Here is a 26,827-nt window from a genome sequence, read left to right on the forward strand (position 1 = left end):
AGTACCACAGCAATGTTTATCCCTCCCTCATGCTGCTCAAAACGTTTTTAATGCAGTACTGTATTTGTTCAATCCTTGTTTTATACACCTTAATTAATGATCGCTGATATAGCCCAGACGTAAACATGTATTTTATTATTCCCATTATCAGAAACAAGGCCATTCAAGGGGCTGGTAATGAATTAGAGTGAATGATGCAGTGCCAACCAAACACCTTCCTGGTCGTCTTCTGGAGAGTTGTGTTTAATTCCTTGAGATTGTTTAGGTCACACTACAACAGGGATCAGAAGCAACTTCCATTTCACAAGCCAAAGAGCACACCAGCAAGACCATATATGCTGTAAGATACACTGATTTCATCAAAGTCATTGTTACAGTATTACAATTTCATCATTATCGAGTACATATGTTAATTTTAAAACATATTTTGTTGTTGCTGTTCTGGTTCTTGGTGGGTTGTCATTTGCTGTTTGATTTTTTTTGCCATGCAGTTACTCCTCTCACTCAAGAGCAAAAAGACAAAACTGTGGATTCAGGAGGGAAACTGATAATTAGATGCGGAAGAAGCCAAACTAGAAGATCAAAATGATATCCTACCAAATTACATTTTTTCACGAACTGCAAGGAAAATCTACCCCTAAAATCTCCTCGGTTTCTGTGGAAGACAGGCAGCACAGCCTGCAGATTCTTCTGCCCTAAGTCCTCCAAGAAACACAAACATTTACTCTTCAGATAAAGGGAAAAGAGCAGGAAGAGAAAACTAAAGAGAATTCCCTGGAGTTAGTGAAAGCTGCATTAAGGAACTTTCCTCTTCACATCAGCAGCTCTGAATAATGAGGCAGCAGAGAGCTTTGCAGCACTGGGAGCCTTTGAAACACACTTCTCCAGAAAGAAGAGACAATAAAATGTCAATAGAAAATGCCTCTTGGCTGGCACACACTGGCACAGTGAAAACTTTTCCTCCTTTTGCACGTAGAGGGACCAATTTTTTTCTTCCCCTCCTCTCCGATACTTAGAAGACAAGCTGATGAGAGATGACAAGGCACATTTACAGAAGTTCAAAAAAATCCAGCACTGAATAAAACATAAGTGCAGCATCAGAAAAGGATGGTCAGACTGTACCAATGTCATCTAACACATTCTGTGTGCACTGACATTCAAACAGGGAATGGAAAGATGAAATTCCATGATGATTTGGTTCTAAACATCTGAGAAAACTTTGAATTAAGTTTAAAGTACTTGAATAATCCTGTTGTAATCAGTGCCAGATTCAAGCTAGTGTACATGTTTTCCTTACCACACACTTCCTTCTCACCCTTAAGAAGCTCTGCATTCAGAATTTCCATGTTCCTATAGAGAATAAAGTTTTTAAATTACTTTTAAATTTATTTAACAATATCTTAATTATTTGATAAAGAAAAATACCCACAAAGTTTGCAATGCTGGCTCACCCACCCCTCAATCTCATCTTAGCATGATCTGTAAAATAAAGAATAAATAAAATAAAATAAAATAAAATAAAATAAAGAAATCCTTCTTATTTCTAGGGAATCCCACACAGTCCTCTTAAAGTCAACTCAGTTTAAATTCTGAATTAATTTTAAACCTGAAAATGAGGTATGTGTGCTGACTTGACAGACCTCAGGAAGCCCAACTCCATGGAACAATCCAATGCCAATCCCTGCAGCCTGTCTAGTGGTAGTGCCTCTGGATGGACTACATGTGCCCTGAGAACACACAGGACCACAAGAAGTTGGTATATTAGCATAGCTGCATGGAGCACAGAGAGGTACAGAAATAAATATGCCTCCTAATTACTCTCTTTTTTAAGCCTTTTCCATTCTTGTAGGGACACAAATTGCTATGTACCACAGTGAAGGTATTTAGGATCCATCTAAAAGGCAGGATTTATCCGTATCATTTGAGAAAAAATAACTTATTACTCAATTTTTGATAATAATTTTTTATTTTATTTTTCCAAGAAATGATGCTGTCTTTAACTTTTGTATGACTTCATGACCTTGGAGACAAAGCCCACAGTCTGAAGACAGAAATATCAAGCCAATGTTACTAGTTCTGAAGCACTACCAAGCTGCTTTGGCACTTTTCACTCCATCACACTAAGACATGCAAAGCAGGCACATTCTATCTTAAACCTCTCTGTTTTGTGTATTTTAAATTTTGATATTCAGAACAAGCCACATCTCCCTCTCTTAATTAATTTGCATCACGCAGAAATACAAAAGATCTGCATCTTAAGCCAGGTCTCTTAGCTCCCTGGATCTGTGCAATCACAGGATCAGTCTCAAACCCTGGAGATGCTGTGAAAACAAACACCAAGCGACTTGGTGTAGCAACTAAACTTTTACAAATCCCTGCTTCTCTGAACAGCAGCCAAAAGGCACCGGGTTCTCTTGCTGGTGTCACCACTGAATTATTGTCCACATTCTTCAAGCATGTATTATTCACCTCCAAGCCTTGTGACATCTGTTGGCTATCCCTCCCTTTGGATTTCTTCCTGCTAATCTTAGGTCCAGATAAGAGTCCTATTAGGAAGGGCTGACGTGACGTACACGCGGATTGCCAGGCTGGAAAGTGGCTGCCAAAATACACAACTCAGTTGGGCAGGGACATAATAAGTAGCATGTAGCCCCACTAGGCTTGCCCCAAGAAAGAAAAAACAGCCAAAACATACACTGACCTTGCCAAAGAGCAGTCTTTGAGGCAGGATACTTAGTGCAGTACAGAAATATTTAGTAAAATTAGCACATAGATTAGGGCTCCCACTCAACTACACCTCTTAGGAAAGTAGTAGATGTTAGTACATGGTAGCAGCACCAATATTTTTTCTACAGTTTAATAGCATAAAACAACTTCTCTGTTGTTGTGAGAGCAAAGAAAAAGCAGGAGAGGTGTTTCACTCTGCTCAAAATTTTAGTTCTTGAAATCTCTGTAGCACAAAATGCTATTTTAGGGAAAACATATTTTCCCCCCCACTGGCACTGCAAAACAACCTGAAACTCAGTATATTTGGCTTCCTGAAAATTTTTCCTGGCTGAGTACTCACACCCTACAGAGATTCTCTGTTAAAATGGTTGCCAAGTCTCTTTTTCTTGACCCCTTTCCAACAGGATGAAAAGAGAAAAAAGGTGGCAGTCATAGAAACAGTAGAACCCAAGGATGCCTGTTTTATCAGAAGGGTGCTTGAAACCACAGTAAACAGTGCACCAAGGTGGCCTTAATTTGCACTGGAAGCCAGTGTAGGTTTTGGGAGATTGCCACCACATCCATCATAGCTTTTGCCACCACATCCCTCCTCTCTGATCTTGTACTTGAATGCATGCCAATAAACCTGGATTATAACAACTGAATGGCAGAGATGTCCTGCAAGAGAGACAGTCCTTAACAACCATAAGGGAAAGAAATCATGCCTGAGAATGCAGTGTGAGCCTTTTGACAGAAGGAAGTTTAAGCATAGATACAGGAGGGAGATGGTAGGTGATTTGTGCTGGGAGAAAAAAAATCTTGTTCAGATGATACTTACTCGGGAATTATTTCATCTAGTTGAAACTCCTAGAAACACAGAGGATAAACTAGTTGCTGTCAAGACATACAAGTTGAGGGGCTGAAGAATAAATGCAATACAGTGATCCTGCGTACCCCAACTTCAAATATAAAGAGATCAAGTTTAAGATGATGGAATGATCTGCTTCTTACAAATTCAACTCAGGCATTTTTGTAGATTTTCAAGCCCTTCGGAAAACTTCTGGGTCCAAATTCAGGTTAGAAAGTCACAGTGTTCAGTAGGCCAGAAAGAACATAATCTAAGTCTTTCATAGAACAAGTACATCATCTTAGAAACAGTGACAGAAGATGAAAAATGTTATCTAGTGATCTAGAAGTCAAATGGTGAACTCAAGGGAAAGTAGAAGAATGACACCTTTGCACTGCCAGGCTTCCCAGCTGGCTGTGGGATGTCAGGCTTGCCAGGTGCCAAACACTCCATAAAAGCTATTAGCAGCACTAATCACTGTACAGAACAGCACTGGCCACAGGTGATACTGAAATTCTTAGATCATCTTCACACTACAGTGAAGTTTTCTTATAGCCGGTTGATTCTTTCAGATTTACACCACCTGTAGTTTAACTCCAAGACAGAGGCTGGGCCAATTAATTTACTAAATGGGTACATTCGTAAGCCTTAATTTCACCACTCTTCAAGTCTGACAGCAAGCCTAAGATAATCAATGCAGTGTATTCACAGGATGATGTAAAATCACCCCAATCCTCTGCTGCTCTCTTTTATGAAACTCAAAATGTACTGTGCCTAAACACAGAGGGTTTGGCAGTAGCTTTAAGGTTTTCCAGAAGTTTTTACCTTTAGCAACTCAGGCCACATTTTTCCTGTCCCCTTACACATGCAGGAAGAAATCTTGTGGGATCATGTTGTGAACTGAACAAATACACCAGACTGATTTATGATGTGGCTTGAGAAAGAGTTGTGTCAGCACTGCTGAGGGTGTTGTGAAGCAGCAGTGGGATGAGAAGCAGGGGCAGGAAAGAGCAAGAACTGGCTGGTCCTGTATCACTGCCAAAGCTTTCCCACAGTGAAACACTGGCCTCTCAGCAGGAACATTTCATCTACCATTTTTCAGCAAGTACTCCAGTTTTACTATTTAACAATCGTTAGTTACAACAACTTTCCCCAGGATTTGTGTGATGCCTCAAATAATTTCAGACTACCTCTCTATCTCCTTGTGGATGTTCTGCCAATACTCTACTAATTCTCCTTCAAAGACCTTCTTTTCTTTCTATTTATAGAATCATAACTTTGTTTAGAATGGAAAAGACCTTTAAGTCCAACTTGCACTTTTGTCTTCCGAACAGGGAAACTTATGGTAGGAACAGATCCTCTATGGCCACAAAGCAAGAAGGAATAAAAGAAATCCCTGAGAGCCACCATCAGCCTTAATCAATCACTTCTATGAGAGAGTCACAGCCAGAAGTGGGAAAGTGAGGACCAAGGATCACTTAAAAGAGAACATCCGAGCCCAACATTGAAGAGAAGGTCTAATACCACTTACAGGGCAAGGATTTAGGAACATGAGTCACCTGAAAATATCAGCTATTACCAAAGTTACAAGCAGTTAGTTTGGTCCAGAAAGTCAGCCAAACTCTCAGAAAACATGGGAACATTTACTGCATAGTGTGGGGATCAGCTAGCCCCTCCTTTCTGTTTGTCATGAGGGAGGTACTGTAAGGTTTGCAGTAGAAGACATTAGGTATTAGGAAATAAAACAGCTCTAAGGACACATGCAGTCATGGCACACCATGAAGCACACAAAAAGAATTGCAACAGCTACAGACAAGTTGACGCTGCAGCCTAGGTGAGCTTTTTGTTTGACAGCTATTTCTAGAAGACGTACCCTGCTCTTTCCACAATGCGTTTAGCGTTTTTCATTTTCAGTTGAATTGAAAGGTAAGTCACTTTATCACAGAACAGCTCCAGCATAGCTCAGGTTTCAGCCTCTGAGAGCAGACCTACTGTGCACAACATAATCTATTAAGACAATTTGACACTGCTTTCCTAATGCCTAGGAAAAACAGCCCCTTTATTCCAGAGTTTATTATATCTTTGTTTTCACTGAAATAGCCTAGTATCATGCTTTCATGTTCTTCTCCACATATCAGAGCGAACAGATCTCAGGCTGTCTTTCCTGTGCCCTATCATAAAGCAAAATCATTCAGTTCAGCAAGAAAGCAGAAGAAACACAGGATAAAAATAAAAATTCCTTTCTCTCCCCATAGGGAATACACTTATCTCAGCAGTATCCAACATATTTTTTCAAAAAGCATTGTAAAGTCCAAGTGAAAATATGTATGTTTTACTCATGCAACTTGCCCTCCCACTTACAAAGGACAATATTGACACAGTCAAGTCATACAAGAAGAGTTTGCTGCTGTTACTGTAAGGACCTTAATCCACAATCCTAAGCAAACAGACTGAGCAGCTTCTAACCTCCTATGGAAACCAGCCTCCCTTGACTACCAGGGCATTGTTGTAGGGAGGAAGGTGGGAGAGAAGGGCATGAAACACCTTGGAAAGAAAGATCAGTGATCTCCACCCTGTGTCTCCCATCTGTTGGCATCAGCACAGGGAACCTCCTCACCCCAAGGCCCAGGAAAGGGCCCTTGTTTCCAACGAGGGTCCCAAGATCTGCTGGAATGCCGGACCACCCAAACACAGCTGTGGATGGAGGGAGCAGCCCCGAGCTCCTGGCACTTCATTATTCCCTATCCACTGGAACTTCCATTTCCCCTGCAGGAGTCACTTTAGCCCACAGGCTAAAAACTAGTCATGTAACTAATCAAACTAGTCAAGTTTGATTATCTTTGGAGAATGACGCCTCAAATGAGCTAACTGGGGGTTTTTTTCCCCCTGTTATTGTGACTCCTAGGGCAGGTGTTTCATAGACTCTCAATGAAGAGAGAAATTTCTGTGAGCTCCTATGGAGGCCTTTTCTCCCTAAAAAATTACATAAAGAGCATCCCAATTAAATCCTATTCCACATGAATAAATTCCCCTTTCACAGAAGTATCTGTTGCAGATTAACAGCTGATGGCTGCTGTATAGCCAGTGGATGAAGCACACCTGCTGATCTGGAGTTCGTCATGGCAAAGCTGAATTAAACATGAACTTTATAAAGGATTGCATAAATGTCCTGCTTTTCTCTCTTATTATAAAACCTACTTGTCATCTCAGTAAGCTTCCATAAACGATGTATTTTACTTTCCCTTTTCTACCTAGAACACCACATGTGTCATGGTTTTCCTTTGAGAGCACATACCACCTTCCTCCATTTCTTACACACAACAACATGGAAATGTTCCCCCTTGTCACAACCTACAATCCATTATCACTATCAGTTGTGCCTCTTGACAGGCTGTATCTCCCAACAGAGACACTCTCATGTAAAATCCTGGCGTGTGCTGTGACCTCCACTCTGCCAGAGCCCTCTGGATGCAGAGCAGGAGGTGCATCAATACCACTCACCAGGGCAAAATGCTTGGTCAGTGACCCCAGCTCACAGTGATCAATGAAGAGATCTCTGAATTGCCATTCCCAGGACTCATTCAAAGTGGTGGGGGAAGACAAAATGTCAAGTTGGTCTTCTAAAAAAACCCCCTTACCACCCTTTTCAAAACCAAAATTTTCATAATCCTCCATCTCAGCACAGAAAATACAATTTATATTTTTTATTCCTGTCCAACATAAAGATTAATGCTGAAGTTAGGAGAATTCCCTGAGGGAAGGAAATGCCAAGTTTTAAATCAGCTCTAGTTATTCCTCCTCCTCATTTCTTCTCAATCAGTGCTTGCTATGCCTTCTACTATTAAACTGTTCCTCATATATCTTTCCCAGTCAAATCATTTTGTTTAGAAGCTGTTCTTTAAAAGCTCTCTCTGATTTGCTGACTGTTATCAGAGCGAGATGAGGTACGGAATTACAGTCCTCCCTCACAGGGAAGCATCACAACACCTTTGTCTAAATACATGAAACTTTATTGGGTTCACCTCCATTTCATGTTTCAGCAGCTTGGAGGCTTCTCCTGCCCGTTTACCACAGAGCAGCATCTGCCTTTTTCTCAGCCCTCCTCCTCCCTCCTTCTCACCATCATGCCACAAATGGTGGACTTCATTTTATTACCCTCTGTGAACGCCTAATTTCCTTGGAGTGCCTGTGCAGAAAGTAAAAATTGTTTTAGATTGCTCATAAAATCCACTGCTCATTCCGTCAGTGGGGCATCACGAGTTACAGAGGCTGGAGAATCCCAGGGCAGAACATGCTCCAGGCACTGCACTCTCCTGGCATAGCACAATCATAGAAAGAAAAGCAGTCAGAACTGCAAAGAGAGATTAAGGTAAAAGTCTTCACCTTGGAAGTGAAAAAAAACCCAAAAAACAACCAACCAAAACTTCACGAGCTTTTTAAAACCACTTCAGGTTTCCTGCAACCTAAAGGTCAAACGAAACTCTCCGTTTTTCAAGCTGCTTTAGATCAACTCCACATGGAAGTGTATTTAAAATTGTGTATTTTTATACAGTATGTGAAAGTACTTGAAATAGGTCTTCTTTTTCTAATTATCATTCTTTTGTTTTTTCTCAATTTTACCTTCTGCTCCCCTTTGCTTATGCACTGTGGCAAATCACTTATCATACTACAGTATAATGAGACCCTTGAAAAAATCTGATGAAGTAACAACTGGTTTTGCCCAGTTTGAGGGGAATAAGTCATTATTTGCAAAAATGCCAAACACTGATGCATGAGATGCGAGAAAACCGGGGTTCCATCACTTCTTTGTTTTCTTGCAAAATTACCTAAGTCCTGATGTCCATTCACAGGTATTTGGACAGAAACTGTAACTTCAGTAGAGGAAATTCTCTTAATTTCTGCTACATCTGTGTAGAAAATATGAATCTGCAAGTCTGGGCTCAAGACCTCTCAGGTGCCTGTGTCTCATAGAGGAATCTGAGGGAGCAAAGTGGTACCTCTGGTACAGAAAGATGGAGTGTGGCACTGGATGGGAAGCATCCAAGGGGCCTGAATGAATTTGCTGATGTCACTGGAAGTAAACAATCTGGTCTTTTGGGAACACCATGGAGACTGAGAACAGACCCATGGATGATAAAAGGCAAATGTCGAGACCATCTTCAGGATGGGCAAGAAGAAAGAAATTTCCAGAGGTGGAAGATGAACCATTCTGTATTTCTGTAATTTTGTGTTTCATACTACTCTGATTGTAACCACATTTCATGGCATTTTTCCTTTGAAAAAGACAAGGAAGAAGAAAACAAACACATAAAAGGGGAAAGGAGAGCTGAACTTTAGTTTCTTTGCTGGGCTGGCATTTAGTTTTGCTTGCTATAAATGATGTGCTGGCCTCTGGCAAATATCCCCAAAAAACAGCCTTCATTAGCACTAATGAAGATGATGAAAAAAAATTAATCAAAACTCAATACAAATCATCCTGTAGCTTAGGCAAAAGCAACTTAGACATTACAGACACACAAATACAGCTAATTTTTCCATGTAGCTAATTTTTCCAAGCTATATAAAGAACTCTATCCAGAAAGAAATAAAAAGTACTTACAAGACCACTGAGTTTCATGGAGTTATGCAACTTCTTTATAGTGGTTTTTTTTGGTGTACTAATCGAACACCTAGATTCTGAGTATGACAATTCCTGGTTTTGAACAGTAGATTACCATGAAGCCCAATAATTATTTTGGCCAGAAAGGCTTTCCTGAGATGTCTCAGTCTCCTGCCTCAACCTGCTCCCCAGAAAACAATTCCTTTTCATCAAGGGAACACTGCCTGCTTAATGACAACCAAAACCAAGTATTTTTATCTTTCCAGCATTGGGAAAGCCTCCAAATAGCTACTGAATGACTAAAACCAGGGAGTGTCCGAGCAGGGAGACTGATTCAGAAAAAAAGGCTTTGTCTCTGCTCTCTGGAAGCCACAGCCTGTGAGCTGGCTTGCTCTATTCCTTTCACCCTGGGAGCAGACTTTTACATCTTTTTGAAGTGTTGTTTTATCAGAATGAAAACCCCAAATGTAACCTAACCACTCCAGTGATACTTCCATGAAGGTTTCTGTGGGAAACCAGGATGAGAAGTGGCTCTTTCCCATGCACAGCCAAGTGCTCTTCCTTTTGGCTGCTGCTGTCACTCAAAGTCAGTAATGGGGAGAGCCCAAAATACAAAAAAAAAAAAAAGAAAAATAAGACAGCAAAAAAACAATGGAAAGAGACTCCGACTCTCCTTGTTGGACACTCCTCCCTCTGCCCACTGAAAACATGAGGAGCAAGAAGTATTTGGCCCTTAGCTCTGAGGTCTCAAATGCAAGAGCAGAGTGACTATGTAATACTACTTTACTGTTACTGACACTAGCCCCAAAAGGGCCAAAAAGTGAAAAGGAAAGAGTACACAAAGTAAGAAATAAATCAGCACCTAGATAAGAGATGAATGAGAGTTTCAAATACATACCATATAAAGAAAAGACTGTTTAATTGAAGATATTCTGGTGTGTCAACAAAACAAAAATAAAAAGGCATTGGTTAGCAAATTGGTTTTTGAGAGGGTGTTTTGAAAAGTTCTTTAAGGGAAAATATTTTCCTGACCACCAAAAGATAAATAAAAATAAATTTTGTCTTTGTTTTGTGAAATATTACTTGTCTCGATCATTCTCTGTCTTTCCATCACACTCATGCTGCTCTGGGCTTTTTTCTCCTCCTCTGCAGATCTCTTTCCCTCTCCTGAGTGCTTTTTCCCTTAGCTCTGAAATACTTCACTTTTAAAATAAATATAGAGGAACTGCTGCTTCCCTAGAGCATTCCCAGAGGCAGCTGTAAAGGACTTTCAAGGCAATGCTGCTTCCTGGGTAATCCGCCTGATCTAGCCTTTTTTTACTTTTCTTCATGAAATCAAACTAGAAAACACGCAATATTTAAAAGCCCTGTGAAGTGGGAAACCTGCATAGCTAAAACTCAGAATTCTTGGGTTCTCTGTAAAAGACTGCAGAGAAATTGTACCATAATATAGCTGCCTGAATAGCTATGGTAGATTTGAATTAATTTACTTTAAAATGTACAAAATGCATCTTTGCTGCTAAGAAAGTTATTTCATATCACCCTGCAGCTTTTGATTTTCATCCTCTGACTTTCCTACATAAAAGCACAGTTAAGGAATAAGGGACAGTACGTCCATCTACTTTCAGAACTGTTAAAGGTGCAAGGCAGCTGGCAGTATTTATTACAATATGCACTATAATAATTAATTTAACTTCATGATAGGGCTTTTAGTTCAAGAATGGCCTCTGGTAGACTAGACCCAACAACAATACACCCAACAACAACTGGACTCTATTTCTAGTCATTGCACTCTTTCTGGACAACCTTCCACAAAGTCAAACCCAAAAAAGCTTTATGATTTTTACTAACTTCTCCTGCCTTTTATTCTTTTCTAATCCAAGCCATACACAGCAGTTTCCAGCTCACTGCATCACTGTAAGGTAGAGAAATAGTGTTGTATTTTATTTAGATTGCTTAATCTAATAAAAGAGTAAGAACTCTGATCAAAGGAGACAGTCAGAAATCACATGGGGGGAAAAAAGGAGCAGAAAAAATCCACTCTGGTGGATTTCATTCTTCTACAGTGTTCATTCAGTGCTTAGTAATTCAGGCTGGAATGTGGATGCACCTGGGTTTGGGTGCATTCCCTCTGACATAACAGGAACACTGTAAGGCAAGAAACTTCTAGCAAACCATATGCAAAACAATTCTAGTTGCTGCCCAGCTATGAGAAAAACCTTGTTTTTAGCTGCTCAAATAGAGAAACTGAAAGCAGCGGTTGGAGTTGCTGAAGATGCTGAGCAATTGCTGAGTAAAGTTGCTGTGGCAATTAATAAAAATCAGACTGCATCCTGCAGGCTGGAGCTGTGTCAGGGAGGGTGAGGCTGGGCATCAAGAAAAGGTTCTTTCCCCAGAGGGTGCAGGGGCACTGAACAGGCTCCCCAGGGAATGGGCACGGCCCCAAGGCTGCCAGAGCTCCAGGAGTGTTTGGACACCGCTCTCAGGGATGCACAGGGTGGGATTGCTGGGGTGTCTGTGCAGAGCCAGGAGCTGGACTCAATGATCCTTGTGGGTCCCTTCCAACTTCGGATATTCTACAATTCTATGGTTCTAAGGAGGGATTCCAGAGAAGACTGAAGGAGGAACAAATCTGGAGTGAGAAACAGAGGACAAGGCATTGTTAACCAAGCAGACAGTTTAACACACCAGCTGTGTCCTCCAGGAAACTTGTGAACAGAGTGCAGGAGGCCACATGGTGAGCGGAGAGGAAAAGAGAGGGTGACTACAAGTGCAGCCAGAGCTTGCTGAGTACTAAAAGGAGCTCGTGGGTTAAGAGAGGACAAGTAAAGGCACTGACCTCTGAGGGGTCTTCAGAAAAAAAAGCATTTTTCTGTGCACTCAAAGTACTGATTTTCTAATTGTACCAGAATGACCACTTAAAAGAGCCTGTCCTGCAAACTTAATAAGCTCAAAGGACATCACTAAGCACCCAGCTTCTAAAAGTGTTAGATCTCTTTGGAAGCAGAAAAATGGAAGAGGATGATAATAAGACTCATGACTTTCCACTATTAGGTATGACAATTCTGTAGCTGTAGTGGCTGAGACTTGTGTAAACACCTTCTTCCAACTCCAAAACTGAAGCAGCCAAAATTGCCAGTGCAGCTGCACACAGTGTGAACTGGTTTGTCCATTCTTTCTCCAAAACCACAGTTAATTTAGAAAGGTAATAGAAATCACTGTTAAAGTGCAATCTACACTTCATCATTATCATCTGAAACAGGACTTCCTCACCTGTCCTGGTTAAGGCACACTTAAAGCCATCAAAAAAAGCCCTTACCTCCGGCTTCTTGGCTGTTGCTACTCCCAGAGAGCTGGTACACAGATTTCACCCAGCTTAAGAGTGGCAAAAGAAAAATCTGTACATCTTAAAAATAATATTAAAGCACAGTAACACCAGAGTGATGTTTCCTTCAAATCCCTCACGCAGCATCAAATCTGTTCTTAGGCTGCCTCTCTCTTCAGTGAGGGGTGATGGGATGAATTTGGCTGGGCATTGGGAAGGGAAGCTTGCTGCACTGTGCAGAATTAAGCACTGATACTGCATTAAAGCCAGGGAGGGGCAGGAAGCATGGAAGGGTGGGGAACACAGGATACATGCTGAGGAGACACACAACAGACAGAAAATAAGGGTGGTTAACAGCATTCACCTGGAAGCTCAAGAAGGTTGAAAAGCCTGACGTTTACTGTCAGTGAAGCTGCTCTGGAGGCACCAAACTCCACCCAGAGCTAAGCTCCAGGCAGGCCTAGGAACAGTTCTGAGTCAATCAGTCCAACTAATCCAAGCCTAGACTTACAGTTCCTCTAATTCACAAGTCAGAAAGGCATCTATTTAGAAATAAAATTTGCTGGATAACCACTGGCAGAACCTGTACAAGCCTCAGACTGTCTTCACACATGCTGAGGAGCCAGGCTTTTTCTCTGTCACCAAGTATATACTAAAAATACTGGTTTTAATCTTTTGGCAGTGTTAAGGGAACATGTTTTCTTTAAGGCCAGGTTCGTTTATTGTTTTATATGGGAACAGTTAAGTAGGGAGCTCTTTGAAAAACCTGATACAATATAAATATTTAATCCTTAAGTAAATCCTTTGGACCTTGCTCCTCTGCTCTCAAGCTTAGCATCTACCAAAGGCAGCAACAGAAATTACAAAATTCTGTGCTCATTCCTAAGAAAACAAAGGAACTCCTCCACAGGCCAGGTGTTTAGCAAGCACATTCAAAGAGAGCAATAGACATGCACATCAGCAGAGGTTAAACCCACACACAGACACCCGTGGGATGCAGAGGATGACAGCTGGAGTTAGAATTCACTGCAAGGGTTCGGGTGGCAACAGCATGTTCAAGCTAGTGAGGTACTGCCTTTACAACTACTTTCAGAGACAAAAAAAAATCAGCTTTTAAAGAAATACGTCAAAGGTTGGAAAGCTTAAAAATTGACTTATTTCATAATGGTGCAATATTTATCATTTCAATTTCACTTGAGCATATATTCTCAATCTTTCATTGAACTTTTCTATTCCAAACATCACTACAAAGTAAAATACTCATTACTTCATTAAAATAATCTTCTTGCTGTATCTTGAAAGAGACAGAAATAGAATAAAATCCTATGACAGGCCTGTCACTTTTAATTATTTCATAGTAGGGTGCTTTTTGTATTTCTAATTGATTAAATTAGAACAACAGTAAAAGTAACTTTAAGAAGTTTTCCATTCTCAAAATTATTGATTTCTCTGACATGGAAGTCAGAGCCATTAAACACGGTGATCTAGTTATACACTCCAGTCAGAGGATCTTTCCAAACTTGTTTGTGCAAAGGAACGTCTGTTCCGGCAGGGCGGCTTTCCCCATTTGCTCGTCTGTCTGGCTGCCCTAACAGCTACACTGCCATCCGTAACCTGCCACCAAAGCTGCAAACGACCAGGAAGTTCATGAGGGAAAATTGTTCTTATTTTACAGCTGCTCATTGGCAATTCTCAGCTGTAACTGCAAATATCAGCGATGCTTTCTTTCCCAGTCCGCTCCCGAGATTAACGGATGGTAAAATACACAAAACGCCCCAAATCCTGTCACCAATGCAGACACTGGTGAAGGACAGCTCCTTCCAACAGAACCAAGGATTCAGGCTGTATCTCCAAGCCACCTGACCATCCTATCACCATCAGAAACACCTCCTCATTTTTTCATAATAGGCTGGGAAAAAAAGGCGTGGATTTGCCTGTTTTCAATTGCAACAGTCATCTAATTGGGAAAGGAATTGAAATCTTTGTTGCCCAAGACAGCTATGTGGTATGGAAGGCATTACCTCCTTCTCTTCATCAAAAGAAGGTAACACCTTCATCTCCCTCCTTGGTCCAGGGGACAGTGGCCTTCCCTCCACGCACGTCTTTGACTCTTCCTGTCAGAGGACGCACTTGTTTTGCCGAGCACCAGCTGCGCTCTTCAGAAATCTGAGGTCACCAAAAATGACTGAATTGCTGCCATTCTCTGCCGTGAATCTCTGCGGTCCCTCCCAGAGCAGGGTAAGGCAAGTCCCGTGTCACTGCATGGGAGTGACCGTCATGTCCACCATTGGGCCACTGGCCAGTTTTAAAATCTTTCACACAAATACAAATTAATTCAATCTGTCCCCTTGCTGCTGGCATTCCTGCCTCTTCTGACTAGATACCTGTAACCTTCCTCCTTCTCTCCCAGCTATCAGGCTTTTTTTATCTGCTTCAGCTCAAAATGTGGTGGGGTGTGGAGCCGAAGCAGCAGGAAGCACGCAGGAGTCCTGGATGACTGCAGAGCTAAGAAGGAAAGCACAAAGCTCTCTGGCACTGAACAATGAATATTCTAAAGTATTTCTAGATTATAGGAAGAAAGGAACAGAGAGAGATAAAAACTGACCTTGCTTCTTCAACTGAATCAGCAGATTGCAGCTAGAGAGGAGGGGCATGTTTGTTTTCAAAACAATAAAAGGCAACTACCATCCTTAATAGCATTCTTCACACAATGCTCTTCTGTCACACACAAAAACCAGATCCTTTGTTTTTACTAATAAAAAAACAAAACAGCAGTGTAAGAAAACAACAGACCAAATCAAAAAAACAATCCCTTCTTCCCACAACACAACAAAAATGCCCAAAGGCAATTCCAACATTGTTAGTGCTCTAAAGACATGATACACTCACCAAAGCAGAACAGACAGAGATGTGTTTACCAAACCCTTTCACTTTTAGCATCCAAACCACCAGCCAAGGGGAGAACATCCTGAAATTACCCTGCAGCAGCAGAGGACTGCAGGGATAACCTGGTCTAACTGTGATCAAGCTGCTTCCAGCACCAGGAGCGCTAAAATCCACTCCAGACAGCACTGTTCCTCAATTAATTAACACTGCTTGTTTAAGCCATGTGCCAGCTGACACTTTGGATGTCCCTTTGAAGCTCTCAGCTCACACGGTGCCACGGCGCTGCCAGACGAGGCGCAGCACACACGTGCCCTTAGCTAACACAACCTCTTGGCCCTCTTTCTTTTAACATCTCCATCTAACAGCAATCTCCTTGAAGAAGGGAAAGGCAGCACCTCACCCAGCAAAAGTAATAGGCTTGGAGCAAACTGATCCCGCTGCTTGCCCGAAGTCAAGCGGAGCAGTGGAGTTGAATGCTGGGGCAGTCATTTTGGATCTGCGTGAAGAAGAACCCTATGTGATTTGAAAGGGAAAACACAAATGTGAATGTTTAGGGCTGCAAAAGACTTCAGAGCTGTGGGCAGTACCTTCGTATTTTGACCATTTTACATTCAGGGCAATGGGTCTTTGCAACAGGGAGACAATTCCTCTTCCTCACCAGGAAGACTCTTAATTTTTAATCAGTCAAACCGTATTTTGACTAGATGAAGCTGTTACAGGATGAAGGTTTCAAATCAGAATTCATGCCTCTGCCTTTTCCTGTGCCTACCTGTTGATTGTCAGCTTGACCTATGCACCAGCAACACCAAAGAGCAGAGTTCTGTGAGGACAGCTCAAAAACCCACTAACACACACCAGAAAAACACCCCAAAACTTGTCAGATTCTGCCAGGAACTTGCCAAGCCAATAAGAGGGGGGGAGGGGGTGGTGTGTGTTTTCTCCTCTTTGCATTGTCAGAACAGATTTTGTCAGCAATTCAGAGAAAGTTTAAATAACAATACTTCTTTTTGCTTTGTCACAACTTTATTTGAATCAATGTTCTGATGAGGAAGAGTGTGTGACTACAGGAGTAAATTCTGCCTACTAGAAGTCTTTCCACATGGGTACCATGGCAATGGGACAGCAACATAAGATTCTCCCAAGGAGAACAAATGCAGCTTGGTTAGGAGAAATGCAACCAGGAGAAAAGATCAAATCCATAGCATTAATATTATAAGAAATTGCCAAACAATTGAGTTTTACTCAGTGCTGATACTTGAAGGGTCTTGGAAAACCTGCCATTTCCTTTTTCAAAGTTTATGATATTTTTAGATAAATCTGTTAGAATTTTGGTGATTTTCTCATAACAAAATGAAAGGTAGAAGGTTTGTTTCATTACTGGAATATATACTTAGGGGGAGTTTTCCCATCCTAAAGGCTGCATTCCAGTTGGCAGCAGTGTGAGCAGTGTTAGTGTGTTAAGCCTAAGATAATGTCTATTTACTGTATTATCAAGGGCACGGTGACAAGGGGAAGTAAAGCTTGTCATTACAGGTCAGCTCTCATCCTGAGGGCTCTCCCCAACTTGACCCACCTGGAAACAGGTATCTCAGCTATTGTGTCTGATCTGCTTTTGGCTACAGAGATTAACGAGCTTTGTACCCATTGCAAACTAATACTTCACTGAAACGGACCTAGGACCTTCCTCCTAGATTGGTTCCTTTAACAGGAACCAGTGCTCTCCTAACAACAGAGCAGGAGGAATCCCAAGCAGAAGTGAGAGGGAGATGAAGTTTTGCAAGAAAAAAGAGTGTAGGAGCAGGGAGGCATCTGTGATGCAGGAAGGCACTCTGTAATGAAACATCACTGAGGTGCAGGAAGTGAGACATATGCTCCCACTCCCAGCTGGCTGACAAACGTGTTTCCAGCCCTGAGGCTCAGGACTGTTTCAAAAGGAGCTGGCTATATAGGAAGCTCTCCTAAGGTGAGAACTTTTCCAGGACTGACCAAAGAACAGAACTGGTGCTCCTTATTACCTGCTAGGATGAGTCAGGTCTACAGGCTTGATTTAATGCAAAACCTGGGCAAATGTGTTTACTCGAGCAGCCACAGCATTGTCCTGGTGTGGAAGGAAGACAGCCCAACACATGATGCTCCCACAAGGCTTGGTATCTGCTCCTCGAGCAGAAACTGAGAAGCAAACCAGAGAAGATCTTAGAGAGTCACAATCTCACTTGCAAAACCAAGACAGAAAAGCACCTAAACTGTCACTGCAATCTCTGTAAAATGAACAAATATTCTCAAAACTATCTTAATTATATGTCATATATAATATGACATATATATATATGTCATAGGTTTAGTACTCCAGGGTGATGAGTGGATTTTCAAAAGGACAGAGAACAGTAACTCTTTTATTTCAAAATTTAAAAAGTGAAACAGCTTTGCTTTAAGTATTATCACTTCAGTTTATCACTTGGGGGAAGGTGGGTTGACAACCTGGACAGTTTAACCAGAACAGTTTTCCTCCTCAAATTCAAAGACCAGTGATTTTTGCTCTCTGATTTTTCAGAGATAGCACTGAATTCTATTGGCAAATAATCCTTATCCAACAACTGCACCTTCACCAGTGTAATATGCCCAGAGATGATTTGTTTTATTTTACGTTTCAAAGTATTGTAGAAAACCAACTAATTCTTGCTTAGGAAAGGAAAAGAGAAGGAGAACTTGTATAAGGAGTTTCTTTTTGTTCTGCCCAGCTCCCACCTGCACGCACAGACAAAATTCAGGAGCAGAACTGCGGAAGCTGGCCCAGAATGAGGGATAGAAATGTTTTCAGTATCTGAGTTGCAATGTGCTACCTCCTCCCCCTCGCCAGATGGGTGTGAAAAACCAAAACGTGGAGTAACTGCTCGGGCTCTAGCTTCTCCCTCCCAATCCATAAAGGAATGCAGCCTCTTCATTGATCTCCAGGCTTTTCTTACCTGCCAGCGCATGTGTTGTGGTGTAACAAGGTGGAGGACACTCAATAAATGTGCTATTTTCTGCAATCTTTGCAAAATGCTATCAAGAGCAGGACTCTCCCTTTCTGTATGTCCTATGTCAATTGAACATTCCTTTAACCAATGGGAAATTTAGAAATGATACTATTGCTTCTGCTACTTTAGTTTCTTGGAATAACATGCTTATATTACATATGTGCCTTCAACTCTAGTTTAAGACCATGGAGACTCCAAGGATGCAACCATTTTAGTAATAATTTTAAAAACCCTCTTGATTTCAAAAATATTATTCTTAAGTATTATTAATACAGCCTCAGTGACATTTCCTGCTGCACATAAATAATCAGAGAAAAGAAGGACAAGACTTCCCTTCACTGGAACAAGATGAAGTGCTACAGGTACCTATCTACAGACACTCATTTTGCCTTTTACACTGCAGCCCGTGACTGCACACGCCGCAGAAGAAACTCATTTTTCATGTATCTTTCACTGACAGGGCTGTTGAAAGATGAACTATCTGCTCCCAACTGTTATATTATTCAAATTCTCTTAGCCTCCTATGAGGAAAGGCTGGGAGAATTGGGATTTTTCAGCCTGGAGAAGGGAAGGCTTTGGGGTGACCTCAGTGGAGGCTTCTGGTACCTGAAGGAGCCCACAGGAAAAGATGGAGAGAGACTCTTGACAAGGGCCTGGAGTGACAGGACAAGGGGGAATGGCTTCAAATTGACAGAGAAGAGTTTTATATTGGATATTAAGAAAAAATTCTTCCCTGTGAAGGTGGTGAGGCCCTGGAACAGGTTGTCAAGAGAAGCTGCTCTATCCCTGGAAATGTTCAAGGCCATGTTCGTGGGGCTTGGAGAACCTGGTCTAGTGGAAGGTGCCCCTGCCCACGGCAGGGGATTGGAACAAGATGATCTTTAAGGTCCCTTCCAGCTGAAACCATTCTGGGATTCTATGATTCCATATCCAACATCTGGGAAGCATCTGCTGAGCAGAGCAGACGGCTGGCTAGAGACCCTCAGAATGATACAGTTCTCCCAATAGTTTTCCTCACTTGGCATACAGGACTCCACAACCGAGATTTGGTAACAAAAGCAGTGTTTCCCCAGGAAGCTGCAGGAAAAAGGGGCTGCTGGAAGCAGGTTCCCTGGTTGCATTGCTTCCCCATGCCATCACACCTTTGACACAAACATGGTTGAAACCTTCACATTACATGAGCAAGGGAATGATTGTGACACTGCCCTCAAAAGTCCCAGAGAGGCACAGGGAGTGCTCCAGAGCTCACCTGCAGTTCATGTAACTTGTTTGGCCTGCACCTATCTCGCAGTATTTGTTACATCCTCCCGTGTTTCACAAGTGCCCCAAATTATGTTAGGAACTTTGCCTTATCATGGGTGTGTGCTGCTGCACCCACAGAATGTGGATAGACGGAAAGGTAATTTTTTTTTTTCCAAGCAATCCCAAGGTGGACTGAATCCATGCATCAGCATCTTTGTAATGTAGTTTATAGTGCACTGCCCAGTGAAGACATCCTTGTCTGGCTGGTGTGCAAGGATGAGCAGTTTCTTTGTGACAGCTACATCTAGATCACTTTCTCTCTTCATGGAAAAGCAAGATAACAAACCCCTGCATCATACAAGGATTGTGGCTCCTATTCAAGAGCTGCCTTGGGGCTCTTGCCTCAAGAACAGCTCTTACCTTCACCTATTCTACCAAGCTCTATTCTACTGCAGAATTCACTTGGCAAAAGGAAGGCACTGTACCATGGAAAACATAAGCGACCAGTACAACATCAAAGCTGCAGATTACCATTTTGAGGCTGATATAATGGCTGTGATGATAGCAGCTGACAAAGCCGTAGAGTGGTAAGAGCATGCATAGCAACCAGTGATTCCTACAGAAGGGCTGTCAGAGACTGAAAATGCTTCATGCCTCAAACACTGATATAAAGTTTTGCTCATTATAAAGAAGCTACAGCCAAAGAAGCTTCCCTGAAGACTGGGACTTTGGACTGAAAGTCAAACCGTTGGTTAGATAAAGGGAAATGCATTGTTCAGTCATCTCAGGCTGAGGGAAAGGTATGCATCCACAAAGGGCCAATGCCACCAGCTTTGATGGTCCCCGGCTGAGTTTGGGGTGGGAGGAGGTTTTGAGGGCATTGCACAACTTCCGGTGAGAGGCAGTAAACACCCATCCTCCAATTACACACACCAGCCCAGCTGTGGAACCCCCCAATCCCACAGGCCACGGGACTTTCATGTGAGAGACAGCTGAGGGGGAGTCACAGCCCCCCAAAGTGCTCCCCAGAGGTTTTGCACCACCGGATGCAACAGATCCCCAGTCTGCTGTAGGAGACTGCCCCCTCCCCCAGGGGGACATGCCTGGACATTTCCACCTGGCTCGAGGGTATATTAAGCCATGGGATTCTATGCTTTTTGGGGGGACCTTCACCACCAAGAAGACCAGCTGGAGAGGATCAACAGAACATCATTGGGATCCATGGAGTGGTGATATTTATATTTTCCTTCACTCTCTTTCTGTCCTCCCCACCTATTTTCTATTTCTTTCTCTTCTTCTCTCTCTCTCTCTCTCTCTCTCTCTCTCATCAAATAAAGCCCTTACTATTGCCACTGGCATATGGTCTCGTTTGCACCTTAATTTGGGCAAAAGAATTTCAAAAGAACCTTAATAATCAGATCTTAACAAAGGCGGAGGATGACAAGATGAAGGGTTTATTATGAAGGGTTTGTTATTGCTGTTGCCTGACATCAGGAGGAGGAAAAAAAGGGTGGAAGAATGTATTACAGATCTCTGATACAAGAGGCATAGCCCTTCCCACTTTACAGCCCCTACAAACTTAATTTTTAATTACAGTCTTACTATTAGATTGATCACGTTGGAAAGCAAGAAGAAAAAGAGTCAGCAGGCAGAGGTTTTTATACTAACACATATCTACTGATATTTTAAGAAAAAAAGGACAAAGAAAACAACAGGAAAAATGTAAACTAAGTGCACACAAAGTTCGTTAAACATAAATGTACTTTTTCCCCGTGAGGACCTTTAAATTGTAGCTCTTCCTTGGAAGAAAGAGGAACGACTTACAGTTCCAACTTTGGTGCTACTAATTTTATCAGTGATTTAAGAAGTTCTCCTTGGTATTCCTACAGGTTGGCATTCTGTAGGTATTTGGGCTTCAGTGCCTAACAAATGGAGATAACAGTGAATCAGGTAATTTCCTCTGTGTGATTTAAGACTGCAATTTCCTTATAGGTACATTTATAGGAGCAAAACTATCCCTCCCAGGTGTGAAAAGGTGCAATTCTCAGTCTAAGAATCCACGCAAATCTAAAAAACAAGGAGGCGACATCAGGGCTGGCAGAAAAAAACCAACCTGGTTTTTATCAGAGAAACAGTGTTTTTCATTCTGTTAATCTATTTCAGAAAGTTTATCTGCTTGGTTCAGAAAGCTACAGAAAACCCCATTTTCCAATTGACATAGCTAAATTGCAGCCATGGGCCCAGAACTCCTCATTTAAGTCTGCACCAACATAAAGCAACGAAACAGCTCTTGACCAAAAAAGCCCAACTGTTTAAAGCAGTACCTGGAAGGAAGAAGTTTTGACAGTGAAAGTATGCATATCTGGAAGAAAATATATTCCAATTAGCTCAACACAGTATGGCAGGAACAATAATTTATGTGTGGCAGTTTTGTAATTAATTATGTGTACCTGACACACCCAGCGTGACACAGGATCTCATGAGCTTTTATAATAAGCTACCTGGGGAAAAAAAAAAGAAGCATACCTCTAAATTTCATGCATGTATTTGTAATCTTCTTTTGCTAGTAGGAAAACATGCACAGAAATGAAGAATCTGTTCTAATATTTGCTGTTCAAAAATTTAAAAAGAGGCACAAACTAGCAATCTACAATATATCATCTTCTGCTTATTTTAGGATATTGGAGTGGAGGGGGAAGCAAAGGAAAAACTTTCTGTAGATCTTATTTATGGAAAATGTGGCATTACATAAAAAGCCAATCGCAGCAGGATTCCTGCCATTTCTCAAATACCTTGAAATGCTTCTAGGAAGCCAAATTAAGAGCTATTTTTAAGAAAGATTTAGGACTTGTTAAGAACTTCTAATTAAGCTTCCCACTCTTCCATGGTATTTCTATGAAACATCTTTAAACACCATTGAGCAAATGCCTCCAGCTGTCCCTGTCTGGCTGCTTTTTAGTTTTCATCTTTCCAGCTACTATGGAAAAGGAACTTAGTTTTTCTCTCAAGTTTAAAAAGCCCTCACTCCTTTTCCCTTCCTGCTGGTGGGCAGACAGGATAGGTGACAGAAACAGTTGAATTCTTACCATCTCCAGCAAGGGGACTTGGTAGCTGCACATACTGCACGTGAATGATAATAAAACTCCAGGTAGTAGCATCTGACCTGCAAAATCAGTGGCTTTGAAGGAAGGAGAGCCAGGAAAGGAGAAGCTGCTCAGTTTTCTCTGCTGGAAATCACTCTTTGCCTAGTTTACAATAAAGATGTTCTCAGCCTGACACTATCAAATTAGCAGGTAACAAACTCTATTATATTTTCCTGACATCTTTGATTTCCTGCCACTGATCCAGGTCCCTGACTGTGGCCACACACACAAAGACTCCTATGGGAGTCTCTGAATCACTGCAGGTAGAACAGACAGAGAGAAATATATTGTAATACAGGTAATATATTGTAATTTCCACAAATATATTTTAATTTCCACAAATCAAAAAAGGTTCAGAAACACTGCTTATGCCAATTCCCTCAATTTACTGCTTGGGAAAGGAAGGAGTTTATACTGTGTACCACACCAGGTGCTCAGACTGGAAGGCCCAGAACATCAGGTCCCAAGCTGAAGATTTTATAGATGCTGGTACCTTCTGCTGTTTTCCACATCATCCTAGCTTGGGGCAATATGAAATACATAAAACAGTCAGTAAATTGAGAAGATGACAAGTCCTGGTACTTATTTGAATTTTCCATGTCTTTGCCCTTAGGTTTGATGCTGTAATTCAAGATTGCTCTCACGTTACCACTCCTACATACTCTTATCTAAACCTAGCCTCACCCCTTGAAGCTTTCACGCCAGCATTTAGTAATAAATAAAAAAAGAAAATATTCTAATTTTTCTATATTTGTAGATACACAGTTTAAAGAAAAACATAAAATCAAACAGAGTTCAAGATGAAAGAAAAACCCCCCAGAAAGCCAAACAAACAGCTACCAATAAATATAAACACAGTTAGCTGTTTAGGCTCTCTGACAGAGAGGTCACAACAACCTTGATATATTAGCACCACTGAGACACAAGATGAAGTTCCTGTGGTGCTCCTGTTGCCACATGGGGTGTACTTTTCTTTGAGCCCGTCGTGCTAGGATGCTGCATACACATTAAGAACTACTGCCTTCCACCAGAAAGGTAAAATACCATGTCAGGTAGAAGCCAAGACAGTTCTTACTGCCTAATACTTGAATACAAGAAAAAAAGTAAGATATTCCTTCTCTTCTTTCCTTTTCTGTGGTGAAAATTCTTCAAAAGATGGCAAAAGAAGGCATTCATCATCATCTTTTCTTACGCTTACCAGTACTAACAAGATAACCCCTAAATAAATAAATAAAATGTTTCATGAAACACATGACATATAAAAATATGGAACAAACCCAAATGAAAAAATGTGTATACAACTTTCCTAGCTGATTAATCTTTGACTTTGCAGCAAGTATATTGCCATCCCTGAGACCTGCTAGAGGGCAAAACATGTGGAAGGATAATGGGACAATTAAAGTTTTATCAGGATTTTTAAAAAGAAAGACAAAGCAGTATGTGTGAAAGAAGACAAACGTAGTAAGTCAGCCTGCACACAGAGTCATGACTGCACGGTGGTTAAGCAGTACATTTACCCCTAATTCCAAAGATCATTAATTTGAACAACTGTTCAACTGAGACAAAAACCTTTAGAGTTTAAAAAAAAAAGGTTAGTGCCATGGCAGGGATGGAAAAAAACCCCACCTTCCATCCTCTTACAGATGTTAGACAAATCAGGAAAGAGGTATTTATCTTACATGCAGGACACATACACACTGTATGGTCATAAACTCACAGAATGGTTTGGGTTGGAAGAGACCTTAAAGCTCATCTCATTCCATCCCCCTGCCATGGGCAGGGACACCTTCCACTAACCCAGGTTGCTCAGAGCCCCATCCAACCTGGCCTGGAACACTTCCAGGGATGGGGCAGCCACAGCTTCTCTGGGCAACCTGTGCCACGGCCTCAGCACCCTCACAGGGAAGAATTTCTTCCCAATATCCAGTCTAACCCTCCTCTCTGTCAGTGTGAAGCCACTGCCCCTTGTCCTGTCACTCCAGGCCCTTGTCAAGAGTCTCTCTCCATCTTTCCTGTGGGCTCCCTTCAGACACTGCAAGGCCACACTAAGGTCACCCCAAAGCCCTCTCTTCTCCACACACAACAATCCCAATTCTCTCAGCCTTTCCTCACAACAGAGCTGCTCCATCCCTCTGGTCACCTTGGTTCCTCCTCTGGACTTGCACCAACAGGTCCATGTCCTCCCTGTGTTGGGGACTCCAGATTCTCTACTCAAGTTTGCAGCACTACTGTGCTGCTGTAGGTGGATAGTCAGTAATTCCTAGGAACTTCTTAAATTATTTGTAATTACTATTTTTATCAGTACTGGTATTCAAAGATGCTACTGTATATTCACAGCAAGATGTAGGAAACACCCAGCAGCTCTTGGCTGCAGTACCCTTCCAGGAAGACTAACACACTGTACCAGGAGTAAAACAACCCCCAAAATCCTTTTAAATAATTTTAAAAAGGACAACAATAACCACAAAAACTTCTTAAATGATTGTAAAACCTGTTATTTCAGCTTTTGACACTATGCCCTTCCCACAAAAAACCCACAAATATCTTAATACACAGGTCAAGGATCCTCAGGAATGACCCTCACAGCTGTCTGCTCCAGAGAACCTTGAGGGCTTGAGGTCACAGCCTCCCACGAGCTGTGGCTCCCAGGGTTTTATCCCTTTCCCTCTCCATGACAAACAGCCTACTGTCCTGGGCCAGGCACTGCCCACAGAGCAGCAGTGTTGGGATGCTGCAGATCCTTCAGAGGCAGGCAGAAATGTCCCAGAGCACAACATTTGCAAAAGTTGTTGTATTGGAATTTTTCCAACTAGATCTGATTATCAGATCTCCTTTTGCCATATATGTAAATGGATTGGCTGAGGCTGTGAAACCCAGTGCCTGGGTGCCTGGCCAAGTGTCGAAACAGTTTCAAAGACACAATTTTGAATAACAGTGACAAGGTGGTTGTTTTGATTCTCCCTGGCACTTACAGGGAGCAGGTCTTGGTCAGATGAAATGCAGGACAAAAAAATTATCTGATGTTCATAAATTCAGAAACAGTTCAGAGTTAAAAATCAGAAAGACAGCATGACAAACCAAGTTAATATATTCTCAAGCAAGCCTGAAAATTTACTTTCCCAAGGAATTTTTCCTTCTTCACAGCTCCACTCAGAATTAGCAAAATACAAATTCCTAACTTTTCCATCTCTATTCAGAGCCTGACTTGTGAAATGAATTTTTAACAGTAGCTTTAAAAAACTTCTGAGTTGTCTGAAAGGAAGCCTGTTAGAGAGAGGACTATGTTCCATAATGTTATTAGGTTTTAGCTGTTCTCATGAATCAAAGAAATGATACAGGAGTGCTCAGCTCAAAAGCCAGTTAGGAATCATGGAGATGGTACTGCCCTTTCCAATTTTCAAATGCACATTTATCAGGTCTTGTGGGCCTATTACAGTCTAGTGAAGCTTTACTTCTAAAAGATACAGACATACAGCTTAGTGGAAGTGGCAGCTTCAGTCTCTGTTTTCTTATCTTCTCAAAAACAGCTTTGAGAGTTAAGCACATGGATTTTGCAGAGGGCTGCGCTCTCATCCCCCATTTTTATCAGCTGTTCGGCTTTGAATAGCAGCTCAGTATTCGCCGTGTTGGCAGTACTGCCCTCCAGGAGCTGCATCCCCAGCCAAACCTCAAAAGAAAGAATCACTTCTTGGCATAGGCAGCTCCCCACAAGCTGCTCTGCTTCCTGCCAACCACTTTGGGTTGAGGCTCAGCTTCCAGCACCCAGCCACAGAAGACGCTGCTGACAGGAGCGCAACTGATGCTCTCGACCCGCCCAGCTCCTCTCATCTCAGAGCAGTATCCAGAAATAGCTGCAAAGATCTGCAGTGGCTTAGGAGAAGAGCCACTTGTGCTCTGGTAGGATTTTTAGGGCACAACTGGAAGGCATCTTCTCACAGTGAGAACTTCGGCCTCAGAGGGAAATGCTCAGTGGAAACTGGTTTCTTTTAACACCATTCCACAATGTGGTCGGTGGCACCCGAAGTTTAGCAGCCCCACAAGCATGGAGCAAAAATTCCTCTT

The 26,827-nt window shown here is 41.8% G+C and overlaps 1 protein-coding gene across 4 annotated transcripts in view; it reads right to left on the bottom strand.

Moving 5' to 3' along the window:
- Positions 1-26,827, bottom strand: part of FAR2 (fatty acyl-CoA reductase 2) — a 123,426-nt gene that overhangs the window by 74,731 nt on the left and 21,868 nt on the right. The window contains exon 1 of one of the 4 annotated variants that reach the window (XM_010410239.4): positions 15,083-15,181. The exons of the other annotated variants lie outside the window; for them this stretch is intronic. The gene's annotated coding sequence lies outside the window, so the exon portion shown is untranslated. Of the gene's footprint in view, positions 1-15,082; positions 15,182-26,827 lie in introns of those variants that run through there. 4 annotated transcript variants of the gene reach the window in all.

This window comes from Corvus cornix, chromosome 1A (assembly GCF_000738735.6).
Source record: "Corvus cornix cornix isolate S_Up_H32 chromosome 1A, ASM73873v5, whole genome shotgun sequence".
Lineage (NCBI taxonomy): Eukaryota > Metazoa > Chordata > Aves > Passeriformes > Corvidae > Corvus > Corvus cornix.